The following is a 22,372-nucleotide window of genomic DNA, read 5'->3' as shown; positions in this document are numbered from 1 at the left end:
GTAAGGAGTTACTTGTGTCACAGTGCTGTTAGTAGGACTCTGCAGTCTGTTTGCAAGAAGCAGAGGAAGCTGTACTGTATCAATACAGATGGCATCCCTGGGTAGCTAGTGAGTTCCACCATCTTTGCATTAGCTTGTGTTTCTATAGAGCTTTATATTTTCAATTTATGTTTATTTTGAGTATCACAGATAACCTTGGGAAGGAAGATATTATTATGCCCATTTTACAGATGTTAACTCTCAAAGAGCTTAAATGAACCATCCCTATGACAAAGCATGTATGTGATAGAGCCGGGTTTAGATTCCATGTTTCCTGGTTCCCAGCCTGTATGGCGGCAAGTCAAACATGCTGGAGAGAGACAAAGAGAAAGAGAGGCAGAGCAGGGGAGGGATGCATTCATACTGTGGATCTACTGTGGTGGATGATGAAAGTGAGGCAGAGATGCAAACTGGATGCAGCTCATAGTGAATAGTGATTTTAAGAGGCAGTACATGAGTGGCATCTTAGAAAGCTTAGAAATCATCTAGATTTGTCAGTGAAAATATTTGGGAAATGGAGCCAAGAAGCTACTATTTAAAAACAAAATGTAGTTCTACCATTGTAAGATCCTGTACTAGAGGAGCAGCAAAGGAAATAATGACAACTTTATAGAACACAACTACCACAGATAGCACTTCTAGAGGTTGGAAGTCCAAGATCAAGGTGTCCATAGGTGTCTTCTGAGGCCCCCTCCTTGGCTTATAAACATTTCTTTCTCATTGTGTCCCAGTGACTCTTTCTTTGCACACACACCCTTGGAGTCTCCTTCTCACAAGGACAGCAGTTAAATTGGATTAGGGGCCCATCCTTATCATTTTATTTAACTTAAATTACCTCTTTAAGGTTCTATGTCCAAATATAGTCACATGGAGGGGGGAAGTGCTTTAACAAATGAATTGGGGGCCATAACTCAGTCTATAACAGCATGCTTGAGGCAAGCATGTACAGGCCTAAGGGCCAATGGGTTGATGTCTCTAGAAGAAGCCCTCATCCAATGACACAGCTTTTTATCTGTTGAGTGAAGTGTCTCAGAGATATGATCCATGCACTGTCTTAGAAGTCACCATGAGGATTAAGGCTAGGTTGACTAGAGCAGTAGCCTTATTCACACACACTGAATTGTCTTATTTCCTTCATATTCATTCTGCAAAAACCTCCCACATAAACTATTTGTATTGACATTCTTTTCTTAGGGCCTACGTCTCAGATAACACAACCTAAGACCAAATATAACAAAGATACATCTGTTAATTAAAGTACTACTAACTCCTGCAACAGATAACCCCCCATATCTCAGTGACTTAACAAATACAAATGTATGTCTAATTATGTAAGATTAATTGGCATGAAAGAGTGGTGTTTGCTCAAGGAATTCAAGAAGCCAAGTTGATGGAGCCTTGAACTTTATTCAGTATATGGCTTTCAAAGATGTCTGTAGCAGTGACATCCAGTAAGCAAATGAAAAAATGAGAAAACAGAAAAAACATGCAAGTGATTTTTATTGTTTAAACATAGCAGTGGTCAGAATTTAGTCACATAGGTACACTTAGCTGCATATAAGGCTGGAAGAATTCTGTGCCCAGGAGGAAAGAATTGGGTGAAAAACCAACCAGACTCTGTATGGACAGTACTTCTAGTGGCCACATACTTATTTTATTCTTCTTCTGATAAAACACAGCCACTTAATTCCCAATGAGAAAGCCTTAGCTCCATCTCCAGAGATATATAGGACTAGGATTTGCACACAACTCACTTTTCTTTACTCATGTCCTTCTGTGACCCATGCTATAGGGAGCTACACTCCTGTCCTCCCATATACCCAATAAGAACAAATGCAGTATAAGAAACTCACAATCAAAGGGAAGCAACGGAAACACACCATAATCTCAGGACATGGTAATTTGGAAATATTGTGGCAAGCCTTGTGTTGCTCCTGGATTCAGAGGTTCATTAAATGACTCTAATTCTGCTCTCTGAAAGGAATAAGATTTCATGTCCGTTGTTGTCTGTGGCCACAAGAGCCAGCTTCTGCAAACTTCTTTGTGTCCATTTTCTTCCATGGACCCATCTGAAGCTGGCTTTGACAACTCTGCCCGGCTTGTGAGCTCTGCAGCTTCCACAGCATACTTCCAACTGGTGCATATTTGATGGTCTAGAAGTTGTTTTAGAACTTGAATGGTCAAATCCTTTTTAAAAGTTGGTCTCATTTTATCAACTGCTTAATAGGCTTCTTATGTGCATATTTTTAGTCTGTTTCATTTGCCAATAGTCACACTTTTATTTCCCAATAGTTTTTTTCCCCAGAAATAATTATTAAGCTCAAATTGGTTTTTGCCACCTTGCCCTATTCCATTCTCTTTAATTCTGTATAAGCAATTTTGAGAACTTAAAGCTTGAGTGGGGAGATCTTTGTCACCCAGAGCTATTTCAATTTTATTTCCTACTGTTTGTTGGGGTTTTTTTTCCAATTCTTTGAAGCCTCATATTTCTGGAATCATGCTATTCGCAATCTTATATCATTATGACCATTACATTACACCAGGCAATGGTTAGTTAAGCCCATCTTTTTCTTTATTTTCCTTGTTACACTCAGCTAATAGCAACCAAAATATACTAACATTCTATTTCAGTTTGTTCCCTTACACTTCTAGGTTTGATAAATATTATGAGTTGATTTGTGTTTCCACAAAATTCACATGTTGAAGACTTAGCCCCCAGTATCTCATGTGACCTCATTTGGAAATAGGGTCATCACAGATGTAATTAATTACATTGAGGACTTCCTGGAATAGGGTGGACTCCTAATCCAATATAACAGGTGTTCTTATAAAAAGGAAGAATTAAGACACAGAGACATACACACAAGAATACTACATGAAGATGAAAGCAGAAATCACTGGTGATTTTGCAAATCACAGGATGGCAGATCACCAGAGAACCACCAGAAACTAGAGGAGGGGCATGAAACAAAGCCTTCCCCACACCCTCATAAGGAAGCAACTCTGACACCTAATCTTGGACTTCTAGCCTCCAGAAGTGTGAGATAATGCATGTCTGTTATATAAGCCACACAAGTCATGATACTTTGTTACAGCAGCCCTAGTAGAGTCACACAGTGGTCAGCCATCCGTGTTATCACAGGTGACAACTGTGTAACTTTTTAATGCTGCATAATGTGGCTTTCCATCGTTCTATTTTTAATATACAATTTTATAGAGCAGTTTAAAGTCCACAGCAAAACTGAGTGAAGAGCACAAAGAGTTACCACATGATCCCCAACCCTACCCCAACCAACATGCACCACCTCCTGCACTATCATCACCTGGCACCAAGTGGCACATTTGTTACAATCAATGAACCTGCATTGATATATTATTACCATCCCAAGTCCATTTGGGTTCATGCCTGTTGTGCATTTTCAGGGTTTGGAAAAACATATAATAATATGTATCCACCACTGGAGTATTACACAGAATAGTTTCACTGCTCTAAAAAGTCTCTCTGCTCTGTTCTTCAGAGTACAGAGAGTTCCCATATTCCCCCCTCCCCCGGCAACCACTGAGCTTTTTACTGGCTCCAAAGTGTTGCCTCTTCCAGAACGTCATCGAGTTGGAATGATACAGCTTGCAGCTTTTTTCATATTGGCTTTCTTTCATTTAGTAACAACATACCTTTAAGTTTCCACCATGTCTTTACCTGGCTTAATAGCTCATTTCTTTTTAGCACTGAATAATATTCCACTTCTGGGATGTACCAGTGTTTATCAGTTTATCTACTGAAGGACATCTTGGTTGCTTTCAAATACAAAGCTCCTATATATATAAACACCTGCGTGCAGGTTTTTCTATGGACATAAATTTTCACCTCTAACTATGAAGGAGCATGATTGCTGGATTATATAACAAGAGTATTTTTAGTTTTGTAAGAAACTAACTGTCCTCCAAAGTGTATGTGCAATTTTGCTTTCCCACCAGCACTGTGTCTACCTTTTCTTCACATCACTGTCATTACTCCCTGCCACCCAATTATCAAGACAATGATGTACATTTAGATTTTTGTCACAGCAGCACTACACTTTAAGATAACACTTTTGTATTAATCAGGATCAATCTAACTGCTGTTATAAATAATACTGCCAAATCTCAGTAGTGTAGCATCTGAAGTATTTATTTCTTACTCACATAAAATCTAAGTAGAGATGGTGGCGGGGAGAGGGACTGTCCACTCCATGAAGACATTCGAGGTCCTGGGATAATAATGCAGTCTTTGCCATCATCAAAATATGGTTTCTGTGGTCATACTGGGCATTTTCTTTCAATCCAGCCTACAGGGAAGAGAGCAATCAGAAGAATATATGGTCAGGCATGGAAGTGTTATTTTGGTTCCACCTGTAATTCACTGGCCAGACACAAATCACATAAACATACTTAACTGTAAGAGAGTCTAAGAAAGGTAGTCCAGCTATGAACTCAGTAGAAACAGTAAGTGGATGTAATGTCCATCAAATAGTTTCTGCATTCTATTAAGCATAAAACTGTCTAATAAAATTTTAAGTAATTTCTCTTTTAGTGAAATAACTATACATGAGATTACTAATATACTGAACATTAAAAATAAATCAGGGTGGAATACATTTATTTATTTTACAAATATTTGTCCTTCAATATGCCAGGAGCTGGACTAAGTGCTTGGCACATAGAATCAGACAAAGCAAGCAAAAAGCCTGTCATACATGGAAAATATATATATATTTATATATATATATATTTTTATATATATATTTTAGATGTAAAATTTGATGGATTTTGATAGATGTATACACCCATGAAACCACCACCACAATCAAGACTTACATTAATAGTAACAATTTATTTGACTGCTTAAGATAAAAATTTGATGCTAGAAATTCAAAAGTATTAGTTTCTAAGTTTTACTCAGTTATAAAGTCTATTGTCTTCCTAGCAGAATAAATTTCAATTTGAGCAAAGATTTTTGATGCTACAGTGCACAATTTCTCTAATGTATTACTTTCAGGTGGATCTCTGAAGACATCCAAGTGGCAAGCATAATTTCAATATCAAGGAAATTACTACCAGCCAGAATGGCCATCATTCAAAAGTTCACAAATGACAAATGCTGGAGACACTGTGGAGAAAAGGGAATCCTCCTACACTGCTGGTGGGAATGCAGTTTGGTGCAGCCACCATGGAAAACAGGATGGTGATTCCTCAAAAGACTAGGAATAGGCTTACTGTATGACCCAGGAATCCCACTCCTAGGCATATATATAGAAGGAACCCTACTTCAGGATGACACCTGCACCCCAATGTTCATAGCAGCACTGTTTACAATATCCAAGACATGGAAACATCATAGATGTCCATCAACAGATGACAGGATAAAGAAGAAGTAGTATATTTATACAATGGAATGCTATTCAGCCATAAAAAATGACAACATAATGCCATTTGTAGCAACATGGATGTTCCTGGAGAATGTCATTCTAAGTGAAGTAAGCCAGAAAGAGAAACAAAAATACCATATGAGATCACTCATATGTGGAATCTAAGAAAAAAAATGAACAGAAATACAAAACAGAAACAGACCCATAGACATAGAATACAAACTTGTGGTTGCCAAGGGGGTGGGGGGTCAGAAGGGACAGACAGGGATTTCAAAATTTGTAGATACTGACAGGCATATGCAGAATAGATAAACAAGGTTATACTGTATAGCACAAGGAAATATATACAAGATCTTATGGTAGCTCAAAGCAAAAAAAAAGTGACAGTGAATAAAGGTATGCTCATGTATAACTGAAAAATTGTGCTCTACACTGGATTTTGATACAATGTTGTAAAATGACTGTAACTCAGTAAAAAAAGTTAAAAAAAGGAAATTACTAAACAGACAAAGCAGGAAAATTCATATTTAGTCAATTTAATTTAAATTACAAGCTATGGTAGCAAAATTAGTCTTAAAAGATCAAATGGACAAATGTGGGGAAAGCTGGTTTTAAGGTTATTGAAACAAACAAAAACAAGAAAAACAATGCATTCCTAAATCATTTACTTGAACTTTTTATAAGAAAATTCTTAGTTGATTATATATATATATATATATATTCATTAAAAATTAACACTATTTATTGTAAGAATCAAATATGAATCATTATATGGGATAGTTTAGAACAAATATTTTTTTATTCATAACAGCATTCCATTGTTTCTTTAAATTTGTACACAACTAATTTAAATATTATTATACATTTGTAGAATTTGACATGCTGATTCTAAAATTTATGTATAGTACAAAGCATCTAAAATAGCCAAGTAAAAACAAAATTGAAAATCTTAAACAACATGGCTTCAAGATTCACTATAAGGCTCTAGTAATTATGACAATATAAATTGGAATAAGGTTTGAAAAGATAGAGTAATAAAAGAGTAGCACCTCCAGACAGAGACCCATATGTATTTGATAAATTATTTTTTGATAAAGATGATAAGGCAATCCAATTAGAATTAAAACATTTTTTGAGAAATGTTACTAGAAAAAGTGAGTATTCGAATGAAGGGAAAAATAAATCTCATTCATTATATCCAAACATACACACAGAAAACTGTAATACAGATCATAAACTTAAATATACAATCTAAGACTATAAAGTTTCCAAAAGAAAACATAGGAAAATGACTATCTCTCCCCTCACCTGTATCAGCCCTACTTTTAATACCTAACTGATTCAGTCAGGCCCACTTGATGTTCCAGATTAATCTCCCTCACTTATATCTTCACAGTGATATTTAGGTAAGAGTTAAGTTGAAAAACTAGAAACTGTTGCCTAGTGAAATTGACATATCTAAGAAACCCATCTTAAAAGAAACAAGCTCACAAAATAAATTTCATTAAAATTAAAATTTTTGCCTATTCAAAAATATAGTTAAGAAAATGAAAAGTTAATCCACAGACAGGTAGAAGATAACCAGTATACTTTAATCTGACTAACTGTAGTAGAAAAGAACAAATCTGACTCTATAATTAGATCTGCTCCTTTGGCTTTGACGCTGTGCCCTGTTTCCTAGGCTTAGTCTTGCCAGCTCTGCACTCACTTAAAGATAACAAGTTGCAGAATAGAGAGTAACATTTGTTTTATCAGAGGTTTTGCAGGAGCACCATGCTCTGGCCCTCCGTGGACAGCTGCAGGAACAAAGAATTCCTACACCAAGAAGTTCGCAACAACCAACCACACCCCTTCCTCTGTTTTTGTTGCTGATTTGTTTTAAATAAAAGGAGCCTGCATTCTGAATGGAGCAGGATGTTTCTTCAAGACATTAGTCTGCCATTCTCTCAGTCTCTTGGCTTTCCAAATAAAGTCTCTGTTCCTTGCCCCAGCACCTAGTCTCCCAATTTACTGGCCTGTCGAGCAACGAGCAGAACGAGTTTGGGCTCAGTAACACAGGGACTCGTGTCAAGCATGTGAAAAGAATTCCTAAAATATGAAAGACAAAACACAATAAAAATGGGCAAACATTTTAATGGACAGAATTTGGGTAAGATAGATTAGGGCCAATAAGTACATAAATAGGGATTTAGTGTCTTCAATCATTAGAAAAGTGCAAATAAAGGCAAAATGAAATATTTTTTGCCTTTCAGTAGAATAGCTTAAAATTAAACAGACTGATAATACTGAGAAGGGAGGTTGTGGAGCAATACTGCTGGTGTAGATGAAAAATGGCACAACCACTTTGGAATCATCTTTGGTAGTTTCTAATAAATAAAGGGTATAGTTACCCTGACCCAACAAATCTGTGTTAGGTATTTACCTGGAAAAGGAATACACATGTCTATAAAAAGTTCTGTAATAAACTACCAATTTTGTAATTAAATTCATAGGATCATTGGATTTTTAAGCTTGTTCTTTTAAAGAATTTTTAATTGTTTATAAATCTGTTACATCCTCAGTAATAGAAAAATTCACTTAAGTTTCAGCCCTCAGACATTAGGGCTGTCATATTTTGTTCAAGCTTCTGCTAGAGACATATACACCACATACACATGATTATAAAGATGATGGGGAACTGAAACCAAAAAGTACTCTTTAATAAACACAACATGGAATTTTCATAAATTAAGAAGTGAATTGGTAATAGGTAAATCTACATGACACAAAATGTACAAATTATAATTTATCATAGAATTATCTAAGCTCTCAAATGGCTAAATTTTCTTTCTCTCATTCTCTCTCTCCTCCTTCCCCTCCTGCATTTACAGAGTACACACTTTACACAAAATATGCTGTCTGTCATTTTGAGAAAGTCTAATAACTTAGCCCTCACAGAGCTGAGAACAGAAGCCAAGAGATATTATTTTATCAAAAATGAATTAAGCAAAGAGGGACAGAAACTAAATTCAAAACTGAGAGATTTGCACATAGATAGGAATGTTGCTGAAACACAGCCTCTGTACTCTGCTAACCAAAGTGAGACTCAAGGACAGAGTTGTGGATGAAGTAGAAAAGGCAGCTTTATTTTTTTTTCCCAGACAAAGAAGGTCAAAGCGGGCTAATGCCTCTAAAACAATAGGGTCCTGCTTTGTTACAGGAATGGAGAAGTGAGAAAATGTGACCTTTTCCCAGGAATTATGAGACAAGCATCCTAACAGGCTTTAGGGCAAGTGGTTGGATAAGCAGCCAATGTAAGATTATACTCATAGGTAAAACTTCCAAAACTTCAAGGAAAAATACTTCCCATGAATTTTAACTGCTCCGGAATGTAAAGAACAGAAAACCTGAACAAAAATTAATACACACCTTTAAAAAAAAAGATGTTACATAGAAAGAAAACTCACAGACCAACAGAAAATAAATTCAAAATTCCATAAAACATACCAGCAAAAAGAATCTAGTGTTCATTAAAAGCTATAACACAAAGCCACCAAGTGACTTTTTCCCTGAAGTGCATTAGTAGTGAATGTATTTTATTAATACATTTTAAAATATGCATAATAGTAATAGATGCCTAAATGATATTTATTAAAAGTCAAGATATATTACTGATGAACCCAAAACTATAATAAAATAAGAATATGAGGATATTACTGAAAACAAAAGAAGTTCATAAATTCACAAAAACACATTAAGAAAGAATCATAGGTCGGAGCCAATAAAGACAGGATAGTCTAAGAGTGGTTAAGAGCATGCAGTCTGGAGCCAGACTGCTTGGGGGAAACTCCTGGCTCTTGCAATTTGATGGTGACCTTGGGCAGTGTCCCTCCTACCTGGAATTGGAGTAAATCTAGGACATGCCCTCTAGGACTGTGCTGAACATTAAGTGGGGTGATGTTTGCTGGAAAAGTGCCTGGCTGTCAGCAAAGGCCGTTAGAATTTAGTATTGCTATTGTCCAGATTATTACTTACGTCAAATTGAAAGATGCTGTGGAGAACACTTTCAGGTCCTCTTCCAAAGTCTGCCACAGATTTCATTGAAGACACATTGAGGAAACTCTTACCTTGCCTTGACTGGTTCTCTTTGGGGTGAGCAGTGACAGAAGTTGGGTGGGATGACAGGAAACAGAAAGGACAACAAAGCCAGTGCCCCTCTCCCTCCACCCCGGTGTACCAGCTCCTGCCACAGTGACGTGAATAGCTGAGAAACCTATTTTTCCTACCTGCAGGTGCATCTAAGCATTCCCTAAGCACACACAGTATTCCGCACCAGAGAGACAAACGCAAAACATCAATACATAGAGCCATCTAGAAAAGGAGACAAAGGAAAACCACACACAGTACTGACTGTTTTGTGTCTTAGCAGTGAATCTTAGTTGCTTTGTCACTTTCCCCTTGCACCATGCCTGAGACCCTAACTCAAAACTCAATTTGCCCAAATCTTGTGAAGTTCCCAAATTTGGAACTGTTTTCTCTGCCAGAGTTTCCACGCTGAGCAAAGAGACAAAAATTCCTACCTTCAGAAAACTTAGGTTTTGCTCCAGGTGCCAAAAAAAAATTAATTAATACAGAGAATGCTGGATGTCGTAAGGATAAAAATAGAAGCAAGGAGAGTGGTGGGAGTGGTGGGCTGGGGTGTGCTGCTCCTGTAGAAGGGCAGTGAGGCAAGGCTTCTCTGAGAAGCAGGATTTGAATAACCACCTGATGGAAGTGAGAGGAGAGTAGACAAGACTTCAGATGAGAAGAACATTGCAGAGGAGGAAACAGCTGGACAGAGAGCTGAGCGCATCTATGCTGCGCCCAAGTGAGGCAGCCCCAGCGGCTGGCGCACAGCAGGGTCAAGACAAAGCAGGTGCTCTGACAGCTGCTGTGAGGGTCCAGACCAAAATGAGCTAGAGCGTTGTGAGAAGTCTAGAACTTACTATCCTTGAGGCATGAGCTTATTTGTCCTTAAAAGCTCACTCTTGTTTAATTGAGAACAATGTAAAAATCAACATGATATTGATGAATCAGATTGAGTGTGACTATTGTTCTATATGGGGAGGCCAGGCTTACCTGTCTGCAGGTGTTGAGGAAAGCTTGGGACACGTGCTTCTTCCACTTCCCAATCTCTTCTTATATCCCAAGAAGGATAGTGCCTCTTTGGGGAGTAGAGATAGATGTTTGAGTTTTCACACTACTTATTCCATAGAAGGAATACGTATGATTCATCCTGCCTAGGATTTTCAGCTATAGGACAAAAAATCACTTTATTAAAAAAACAACCCAATGAACATGTCACATCAGAAAGAGAATCTGAACGTTCATGACAGCCTGAAGTTTGGTTCACTCTTGCGGTTACACCTTTGATCTTTATGAAGGAAACAAATTTTTAAAAAACAACATTCTCATGGTATAAACCACTTGTAGTCAGGTTTTGTGTTACTCACAGTTGGAAACATTCATAACAGATACATCCTTTTCTACCATTTGAACTTTAACCAATGAGCATCTGATATTTTCATTTAAAGTTTAAACACCAAAGTGAAAAAGTGTAAATTCAATAATCTGGATAATCTCTGCCTGTGGAAAGTTTACAGCTTCAAGATGCAGCTCAAAAGCTTTTTTTTTTTTCCTCCCAGTTACATAAGCCCAGAAAAACCATGAAGTATCAGTAGAAAAGTTCATTGTAAGATTTACAAGTGGTTAGCATAAAATAAAAAGGTTTTGTTTGCTGTTTCCAGTGATACCAGCTTGAGGAAAGTCATTCCACTCAATTGTATTCATTGCTAAAGAGAGTACTTAACGTTATTTTTCATGAATAGCAATGTGAGGTTTTGCATTTTTCACCAATTTTTTTTTTACTTTCTATATTGGAACACTAGCTATATAAAAATGCACAATAATACATTAATTTGAGAAAAGTTTGCAATTATATTCTAGGAGAAACAGAGATAAAAAGACAGGGCAGCATTACTGTTACTAAGATCAGTACATTAGCAGTGAAGAGGTGATTTCTGGGGAGAAATGAGTTCTGGATAATTTAGTTTCTTTTGTCTCTGAATGTCTCCTTAAAAAGTAGTTGATAAATTAGTACATATTTAGATGTTACTGAATGTCCATGGTTAGTATAGTCCTCTCCTTGTGAGTATTCTCATAGGGCAAGTGGAAAATTCTTTTAACTTAACTGTACTCCTGACATAAGAACTCTAGATCTAACTGGGAGATATTACGATTTTATATATTTTGCAGTTCTTTCAAAGAATACTACAGACATGGCCAAATACTCCAATCACACGTGAGAACTGAGTTTCAGGGATGGTAGTAGCAGCAGGAGCTTCGGGAACCTGAAATTCAGCCACTTAAAGACCACAGTAAAGATGGCCTGCCATTTGAAAAACCCAACCAGTAAGGAAAAACTCAGCTTCACAGTAAATCTGAAGTACTTTTGGGTTGGGCAGCTTGCTATGAGGCTTTTTTTTTTAAGTGCTAATATCAAGATTCTACAGGAAAAAAAGAAACATGATATACATCAATCCCGCATTATCCTCCATAACCTTGACTAGTAGTATATTTCTCTCTTTTTTTTCTGAATTAATGTTTATTTTTCCTATGAATCACTCACTTTTGCAACTGACAAGGTCTAAATGCCTGTTTTCCACATTGAGATTGATATTTGAATTCCCATTTGCACTTCAAACCTATGAATTGTTTCAGAGATTTTGCCCGTGCCCTTGTTTTATCTTCTTTCAAAGGGAGTGAGTCACACACAATAGCTGGTAACAGTTAATTGCACAATATTTGAAACACTCTTCATCACAGAGGAGGGCAGAGTGCTTGGCAAAGACTATTACGCAAATAATCTGAAAGATATCACCTTCTGCACTCCAGGAAACCACTACTCATCACACCAGGACAAAAAGCAAGGCCTCTTTTTCTTATTGCTGGCATGGTTGAAGCATGAAATTTAACATTCAGAAATTTCTGTAAGTAGAAATTTAACATTCATGTTGAATTTTTGAGCGCTTTAGACAATTAGCATCCACTCATACTTCCTTTTTCATTTTGTGGATCAAAATTTTTGGCCCCTATTGTGGGGTACATACTGGTAAATCATCAGCTGATTACAGGAAGGGTAAATCAAATAGCACATGCCAGATTTGTGTGAGGATGGCGGCTGGGCTGTGTGCCTCAACTCAGGAGGATGGCTCCTGCCTACCGCCTTCTGCAGAAGGAGAGCACTAATGTCCGAAGCCGGGATCTGGGCTTTTGTCGGAGCTGCTGTCTGGCATCTCAGAGGAGGCCTGCACTCCCAAAGCAACCCCTGAAGTTGTGCAATGCAGAGGCTCCACGTCTGGTCCCAGGAATGCTACAAACTAACTTTCTCCTTCAAAGTCACTCCCTCTCTTGAGGCTTCACTCTGCTTATCTCTAAAATCATTTTCATCTTTAGTGCTCTTTAAAGAGACTTCTAAATATAAATCCACAGTTTAAAAAACCATTCTCAAATGAATAGTCTCTGAGTCAAAAATCTACTTATTATGAGTCATGTTAATATTTATTTAAAAGACAGAATATATAAGCAAGAATTTCAGAAGGAAAAAATAATGAGGTGTAGGAAAAGATACCTGTTTTTCTGGGGAAAAAGTAAAAAAGCAAGAAATAATGTGGATATAATATCCTAAAATAGAAGATTTAACCCACACTTGCTGCTAGCTCCAATGATGATGAAAACAAAACAAAAAGTATCATAACTTTTTAAATTAAAAGCTGCTTGCATTTAATTGTAGTTTGTTCGTGAAAGGAAAGTGATTTTTATGCCATGAGACCCCGATTGTTCATTCTCCTGCGGACTTACCTTTTATTTCTCTCCTGGAAAAAGAAAAATGGGCTCTGACTTTCTGAATATAAAGTAGATTTTTCACCAAATGGGATGGAAACATGAGAAGCCATTTAGCTTTGTCTATTTTTCTCTTCTCATTCATCTGGTTGGAAGAGGCTGACATATTGTCACTATGCAGTCAAACTGTCAAATTAGCTACAGGCCTTTTGTCCTTAGCCACAACAAGTCCAGACAAACAAAATATACCACCTAGATCTTTCTAGGTGATTTCAGGGAAATGCCTTTCAATTACAAATTACCATAGATGAACTTAAATATAAATTTATCTCTCCTTTTTTCTTCAGCTCTTCTGCCACACCCTCATTTAATCTATCATTTCTGAGTTGTTCTTTGGTATATAATTTTTTTCTTCAAAAATAGAAACTGATCAGTCCATTGCCACCATCTGCCCCTTTCAATGGTGTCCTAGTGTTTAGAGTTAGGGTCTAGACAGTTTTGCATCATCGAAACTTTGATGACTATGACTCAGTGCTGAGCTTGGCCATACTGGCTTCTTTCAGGCATAAGAGTAAATATGCTCTCTCACTAAAGGGCTGGTTCCATAGGTGGACTGACAGACCCATTCTTATTTAATCTTATTGACACTTAATCTGCTTTTTTCCCCTATTTTATTTATTTATTTATTACTTATTTATCTTTAATTAAAGTATAGTTGATATATAATATTAGTTTCAGGTATACAGTGTAGTGATTCAATATTGTATAGATTATTAACCACTTACAGTTACTATAAAACATTGGCCATATTCCCTGTGCTGTACAATGTATCCTTGTACATTTTTTATTTTATACATGGAAATTTGTACTTCTTAATCCCTTACCCCTATCTTGTCCTTGTCCCCTTCCTCTCCCCGCTGGTAACCACTAGTTGGTTCTCTATGTATGTGAGTCTGTTAGGTTTTGTTATATTTATTCATATTATTTCAATTTTTAGATTCCATATATAAGTGCTAATATACAGTATTTGACTTTCTCTGACTTACCTCACTCAGCAAGTCAAACCATGTTGTTACAAATAGCAAAATATCAATCATTTTATGGCTGAGTAATATTCCATTGTGTATATATATACCACATGTTCATTATTCATTCATCTGATTGATGGACACTGAGATTACCACCTTGTTTCTTGGCTATTGAAATTAATGCTGCTGTGAACTATGGGGTGCATGCATCTTTTCAGATTAGAAGTCTCTTTTACTTGTAAACTTGCCTTAAACACTGCACCGTAGCCTCAGGAATGTCTTCCTTGATCATCCACTGTAACTGCCGTCTCCACACACAAAAAAGCATACACTTACCTAATACCAACTGCCTAAATAGTAATTTTATATGTAAATTTGATTCTCGCTATCTGTGGTAGTTGTGTTCTATAAAGTTGCTTTGAACATTAAATTAGGAAATACTGAGCCATTGCTCCAAAGGAAAATACAGGGTTAGGTTTTTCCCGAACTTCCAGTGACAACATTTTCACCATCCAGTCGATACATAACCTTGTTTTATGTGTTTCTGGTTAAAGACATCTTATTTCATATGTATTGTTGAGTCCTCAGCATTGAACCCATGTCCATCAGCACTGTAACTCATGCCTGACAAAGCTTACTTAACACACACAGATTCTCCTTAAGGCACATAGAACACTAGACAACACTTCAGGACCATGCTTGGGGGCTGATTTAAACAGTAAAATTACCAACAAAAAGCACAAAAATGCAAAAAAAAAACCCCAACAACTCAAAAACAAAAAACAAAAGCTATAGCACTACAGAGAACAGGAAAGGACATCTGTTCAGCATAGAGAGCTGAAGCAAGAGCTCAGAGCATCACCGATTTCCACTTGAGGCTGGAATTTGAGCATCAGGAGACCAACATTTTTCACTGTACTGCATGTGCAAATGTCCACAAATAGCTGCAAAAGTTCAGTGAGTATTGATGTGGGGATTACAAATAAACAGCGTTCGAGTGAATTTGTAAATATGGAATCTGCAAGGATCAACTGTATTTTCATAAGCATGTGGTTAATGTGTATTTGTGTATTTCTCCCATTATACTGTAAGGTCCATGAAAACAAGAATCATTTCTCACCATGGTGCCCCAGCACCCAAATCTCTCTCTCACACACACACCCACACACGTACACACAGCCACGATACGTATTTATAATAATGAATGAGTCCTGATTATTATGAACATAATAGTGCTTCCCATCTTGAAAACTTTTCACTTGATTTTCAACTTCACTTTTGAAAATTCAAATAGTTCATATTTTGATTCAAACCCATTAAAAATTTTTGCACTATGTAAGAATGATACAGCAAAACTTAAAAAAAAACAATTAGTCACAGGCAAAGTATGAGAGAAGGACAACAGTGAGCCTAATACTTTAAAAATGAAAAAATAAGTAGGGGAGGGTAGAGCTCAAGGGGTAGAGCACATGCTTAGCACACACAAGGTCCTGGGTTCAATCCCCAGTACCTCCTTTAAAAATAAATAAGTAAACCTAGTACCACCCCACCCGAATAAAATTTAATTAATTAATTAATTAAAATAATACATTAAAAATAATATTCAAAAAACTTTATGCTCTATGTGGAAATCCTAAGGACACAAGGTTACTTTTTACCTCAAATTAATATAAACAAGCTTGAATCCAGCATCTTTCCTCTCAAACCATCCCAGCTGTCTACATCAGAACCTGCAAGTAAACATTGGCTTTTCCCCAGTATAATTTTGATCATCAGTTGGTTTTAAATGACAGTCTAGATTATTTTAAATTCCTAGTGCTTGAAATAAAGTCAAAATTCTTCGACTAGCATTGACTAGCATTCACGTTTGACCCTGATTTATCAAGAGATATCTTAGCTCCCGGCAGAACCCTCTTCCCATATTCCCAAGGTGCACCATGTTCTCTTGCGTGTCCGTGCTCTTATAAAGCAAGCTGCTTCCCCAAGGGAGATCCTTTGACTTTCTTCACTAGACTAATTTCTTACTTGTCTGTCAAACTGCTCAAGCATCATCTCTTACTTCCTAATCAGCTTCCATCCCTGAGGTTAATTTTGCCTAGGTATAGTCCTATGACAACTCTTAAAATGCTTGCTGTTTTACTGTTTTGATGATCAATTCCCTGTCTGTTTCTTCTCTAGGGATGGGATTCTGTTTAACTTTTCTTTGCATGTATCATGGATTCTGGCACACAGTGAGAGATTTGTTACTATTTGCAACATAAATGCCTCTTTGATGAACTCATCAAGTGAATGAATGAGTGAATGAAAGCACAGCGGGCTACAAATGGAGTAAATGTGAACCTAGATGATATCTGAGTCATGGTGCATGAGGCAGATCACAAGAAGACTGGACTGAAAATTAGAACCGCCATGCACCAAAGTCAAGAAGTTTTCAGTTTGAATCTAGCTTAATTGCCTCCTAAAAGTCATCAACATTTTTGTAGCAACATAAGATAGTCCAGAATCTCTAAGGCATAGCATTCATAACATCCAGGATTGCAATCCAGTTAGTTGGCACAAGAAGAAAGAATATGTAATTCATTCTCAAGGAAAAGACAATCAGCAAATGTCAAGCCTAAGCTGATGTTTGTGGACATTGAATTTATCAATCACAGACCTAAACAGCAGTGATTCTAATTATAGTAGAGATAAGAAACCTATTCCATAATGATTGAAAAGATAAGAAATTTTACCAGAGAAATAGAATACACAAAAAGTAGCAAATGGAAATTCTAGAATTAAAAAATATATTGTCTGAAATTTTAAAAAATTACTTGATGGGCTTATAAGCAGAAAGGAGATAGAGGAAAGAAAAAACTAACTTAAAATAGATTCATAGAAATTCAACATGAAGAAGAAACAAAAGAACAGAGCCTGTGGATAAGATGAAAACTTAACCTTGGATTATTGTAGACTCAGACAGAAATAACAGAGAGAATGGGGCAGAAAAAGACATTTGAAGAAATAATGGGTGAATTTTTCCCCAAATTGTGAAAAGACATCGGTTTACAGATTCAGCAAGCTACACATAAGGCTAAAAGCATGTCACTCATAAAGATAAAGAGAAAACCTTGGAAAAATGCAGAGAAAAAATAATATATTACATAAAGGAACATCAATCCAAATTATCATGGATGGCTTATCAGAAACTATGAAAATGAAAAGGTAGTGGAATGACAACTTTATAGTATAGAAGGAAAAAAACAACTACACAGAATTCTTTGTCAGAAAAAAAGATTCTTCTTGATTTGAAGAGAATAAACACATTTTCAAGTTTAAAAATTACGAAGTCTTCACCACTAAACATAATCTATAAAAATGCTAAAATGCTAACAGATAAAAACTTAAATCTTCATAAATAAATTCAATCTTAATAAGTTAATAGAGACCATTGGAAAGGTAAAAATCTGAGAAAATATAAAAGACTACATTGCTGTTTATTTAAAATACACATGAATGTTAAAATAAAAATATAGCATAGTCTTTTGGTTTTTTTAAATATATGTACTTGAACTCTAAGACAGAAACAGCAGAAAGATGCTGTGGTTCTAAATATATTAACTTAATTAGACTGTGAGATCTATAACTGCACTTAATTCTTAGAGTAATCCCCAAAATAACGCAAAACTGGATGGCTCATAAGCAAATTGGTAGATTCTACTGCTGCTTGGAAGAAGCTGAATAAATTCCAGTCGTAAATTTTCTTTGACCTCCTGGAAAACTGAGATCAGTAAGCAGCCAGCTATACTGAATTCTTAATGGGGTCAGGACCCCAGAAGAGAAATGGGGCATGTGAACTTTTCACGTTGGTCACAGTACAGGAGGAAGACGAACCATCATAATGCCAGTGGGGAGAAGGTGGCTGAAACTTGAATGAATACGTACAGATCACATGTGAGCCAGCAGAGTTTAGTAGCCCTGCAGCTCTGTGACTCATCGGAAGTCCTAGCTCACACAACAGTTTTTTCCCATGCACCTTCCATCAAGCACTTAACAAGAAAAATTGAAGCTACAGTTGAAGACCTAAGAGAATCCTACTCAGTGAAGCATAGGAAAGAAACTTTGCTTGGTTCCCAGATCTTTCTTTTATTTGAAACTAAGCTGTAAGTCACTAATGAAAGGGGAAAAAGCTTTCCTGACTCCTGGCACAAAGCAAATATTCAGTGACTCTAAAAAAGGGATAAAAGCAAAAGCTGTCTTCCACAGGGGGGTGGGAATGAAGAGAAGGAAACCAGCTTGATTCTGTGACCTTGCATTGATACCAAGCAGAGATCTGCTATCTCAGAGGCTGCCGAGAAACTTACTCCTGACTAAAACATCTCATTGATACAAAGAAAGCTTTATTTCTTTAATTAAAATTTTTTTTATTGAAGTATAGTTGATTTACAATGTTGTGTTAATTTCTGATGTACAGCATAGTGATTCATATATATATATATGTAATATTTTTTTCTCATATTTTTTCATTATAGGCCATTACATGGTATTGAATATAGTTCCCTGTGCTGTACAGTAGGACCTTGTTGTTTATGTCCTTTATATATAGTAGTTAGTATCTACAAATCCCAAACTCCCAATTTATCCCTCCCAACCCCCTTTCCCACCTGATAACCATATTTGTTTTCTATATCTGTGAGTCTGTCTCTGTTTTGTAAATAAGTTCACTTGTGTTCTTTTTTTTCCTCTTTCTGGCTTACTTCACTTAGTATGATGATTTCCAGGTCCATCCATGTTGCTGCAAATGGCATTATTTTATTCTTTTTTATGAATGAGTAGCATTCCATTTTATATATTATATACCACAATTTCTTTATCCAGTCATCTGTCAAAGGACAGTTAGGTTGCTTCCATGTCTTGGCTATTGTAAATAGGTGCTACTATGAATATTAGGGTGCATGTATCTTTTCTAATTAGAGTTTCCTCCAGATATATGCCCAGGAGTGGGATTGCTCTATCCTAGGGTAGATTAAACCTCGAGTTTAATGACACAAAAGGAAAAAAGAAGAAAGCTGAGAAAGCTCATGGCAGAGGCCCGCAAGCACACTGACTCCCTAGATTAAGGCTAGAGTAGAAGAAAGGAGAACCCCTGTCCCCACCACAACCCTTGAACTGAGCAACAAGCAACAGCACTGTATTGTGTGATGAGGGGAAAGAACTGGAGAGAAATCTCAGTGGGAAAAGCATGTAGGGGCAGCTGAAAGTTGAAGGTGGGTTAGGAGCAATGAGGAAAAACATCTATCACTCTAGGCCTCAAATTAAGCACAAGGCAGTAGCAGTTAGATGCTGAATGGATTTGTAGTTTGTGGTGCACTGTAGGCAGTTACAGCAAAAACAAAACCTACACCCAGGCCATCTACTGACTAGACTGACTCAGAACTTCACATTGAAGCCCTTTCAGTACAAGAGCCATGTCTATTTCTAAGCATAAATTTTAATTCATACACAATAGCCAACATCAAATCAAAATATATGAGACATACAGAAAAGTAACAAAGGAAACAATCCATCTTAAGATAAAAAACCAGTATGTAGAATTAGACCCAGAAATGGAAGATGTTGAAATTTTGACAGGTGGTTTTAAATAATTATGACACTTTTGGTTTACATTCAATTTTCTAGCATAATAGATACCACTACCATTCACTTTCAATTATTTTAGAAAGGTTCTAGTTTAGAAGGCAATTTATATGATCATCCTACTTGAAAGACTTCACATATTTTTTTATTTTAAACTTCACTAAGGATTGTGAACCAGAAATTATTATCCTTGTTAAACAGATGATAAAACTTACCTCAACAGGCATAAAAATTTGCCCAAATCACACATCTACTCAAATACAGTCTTTGACTTAATGCCTCAAGTTTATCCACTTTAAGCATCACTAAATCATTTAATTCTTAGATTTTCATACATTTTTTCCTATTTTACCATAGTTTGAATAAGTGATTCCTTCAGCTAACTTATGAAATTTACTAAATGCCTGAGTTTCCCGGTCTACCATGGTTTTTCTCTGCAAACTCAGACTCAGTTGGGCAGAGATTAGTTTATTCTGATCTACTTCCCATGTATTTTCAGCTATTTTAGAGACCTAATCATTGATCTTTCTTATTATTTCTGAGTTTAATATCATATGCAAAAATTTTCTTTTGCATGTACTAGACTGTAAACACCATCAAAGAAGAAATGCTCTCACCTTCTGAATCAAAGCCAATTACCAATTAAAACTTCAGGATTATTTTAATTAAACTCAGAAGCAACAAAATCAAACATTCTGTTACAGTGATAACAACATAAAAGAATATTAAAAGTATATTAATGGAAACAATCTAGAAAAATATCCAAAAACGGTGGGCGGCACCTGCCTGGCAGGGCGCGCAGGCGCCGCCGTGGCCGTCCTTCCGCCGCCCCGCTTCCGGCGGCCCGCGACCCGGCCCGGCGCCCTCACCGAGAGGTCCCCGGCGAGCGTGACGGGCTGAGCGGGGCCCGCGCCCCGCGCGGGGACCCGGCCGACGGGCAGCGGCCGTTTTCCCGCCCCGCTGGTGCGCGTGCGCGCAGTCCCCGCAGGAAGGCGGTTGCGCGCGGCCGTCCGCTCGCGCCTCAGCTCGGGAACCGTTTACCCGCCGGCCCGGCCCGGCAGCGAGGCCGTCAGCGCCGCAGCCGCAGAGGGCGGCCCGGACCCACGTCTGCGCGGTGCTGCTGGCCTGGGGAAAGTGCCAGCAAGGGCGGCTGAGGACTGCAGGTCCGTTGAAAGCCAGCCGCGCTCCCGAACCCCGGCGACTCCCGGGTAACAACCCCACCCCACCATCAGGAATAACCCACCAGAGAGGTTTGCGGGGAAACCAGGTCAACGGCTGGGCGCGCCCGGATGGGCCGCTGAGGTGAGTGCGGGCGGCGGGATGGCGGCGGGGGGTAGGGCGGGCAGGCGCGGCCGAGCGGCGGCCGCGGCGCGGGGGCTGGAAGCGCCGAGCCTGGAGGGAGGCCGGGAGGGAGCGAGCGATCGCGAGCGGGGAGCGGGCGGGCCGGCGGGCGCGGGTCCCCGCGGGGGAGGGAGGCCGCAGGCCTTGGCGGGGCGGGGCGGACGTCGGCCGTCCGGGCTCCGGGGCACGGCTGTGGGCGCGGGGAGCATCCCGGAGCCCTCGTCGCTCCGCACCCCTCCCGCTGGCCAGAACACTGTGCCCCCGCCGCTCGGGCGCTCCGGCGACGGGCGTGGAAGCCTCTGTGGCGTTCGGGCCGCCGCCGAGCGCGACCCCACCCGTACCCTCAGAGTCGCCCGCCCCGCGCCCGGACTCTCGGCGCCGCCCGCCCCCCACACGGCCAGGCCGGATGGGGCTGCTGCCAGTGCCTCCCGCCGCTCCCCCAGCTAGTCTTACTCCTTTATTCCTTTTGGAAAAACTCCCATTCTCAGAGTTGCTTTTTCCATTTTAGAGAATTATAATTCTCCTTTGAGAATTTTGTTTTGTGGTGTTTCTTTCACGTGGCAAAGGAATGGTTTTATTCTTTGGACAGGCTAAGCCAACCAAGTGAATACTGACATTTAGGTCCAAGGCCAGAAAGAAATCAGTTTCTTCCTAGCACCGGTTATGCTGTGGGCATGAAAAACATAAAAGTGGAAAACAGAGAACAGGAAAGACATCGCCTAATGTTTTCTGGAAAAAGACGGCTTTTTGTGCAACTATATACTCTATCCCCCAAATTCTTACATGTTACTTTTATAGAATAAAAAGATAAATGTGTGTGTATATATATATATATATATATATATATATATATTCCATTCAGTATATCACAGTAATTAATAACCATGGAGAAAATTAGTTTTCTCAAATAAAGATGGCCTATGAATAGCTTTCTTCCTGGAATAAAATTTTGAAAATGTTTAATTACACCACTAAGTGCAGATGATTACACAAATCTTAGCAGCAATGATAAACACCAATATCAGAAAGTCTAATTGCCTTATATTCATTCTAGATTAGACAATTCGGTCCTATTACAGTTTA

The 22,372-nt window shown here is 38.1% G+C and overlaps 1 protein-coding gene and 1 long non-coding RNA gene across 4 annotated transcripts in view; one reads left to right on the top strand and one right to left on the bottom strand.

The window, feature by feature from the left end:
• Positions 1 to 1,521: 1,521 nt before the first annotated feature.
• On the bottom strand, positions 1,522 to 21,304 carry LOC140686674 (uncharacterized). Its single transcript, XR_012060475.1, has 4 exons — positions 21,192 to 21,304; positions 10,542 to 10,626; positions 4,222 to 4,364; positions 1,522 to 2,192 (listed from the first exon to the last, which is right to left on the bottom strand). It is a non-coding gene; the product is annotated as an uncharacterized lncRNA (long non-coding RNA).
• Positions 20,783 to 22,372, top strand: part of LOC107035086 (ankyrin repeat domain-containing protein 26-like) — a 111,723-nt gene continuing 110,133 nt past the window's right edge. For all 3 annotated transcript variants that reach the window (XM_072940883.1, XM_072940882.1, XM_072940881.1), the window contains exon 1: positions 20,783 to 21,250. The gene's annotated coding sequence lies outside the window, so the exon portion shown is untranslated. The remainder of the gene's footprint in view (positions 21,251 to 22,372) is intronic.

This window comes from Vicugna pacos, chromosome 17 (genome assembly GCF_048564905.1).
Source record: "Vicugna pacos chromosome 17, VicPac4, whole genome shotgun sequence".
Classification (NCBI taxonomy): Eukaryota; Metazoa; Chordata; class Mammalia; order Artiodactyla; family Camelidae; genus Vicugna; species Vicugna pacos.
Note: the sequence above shows the minus strand (reverse complement) of the source record. Positions and strands in the feature narration are given on the sequence as shown.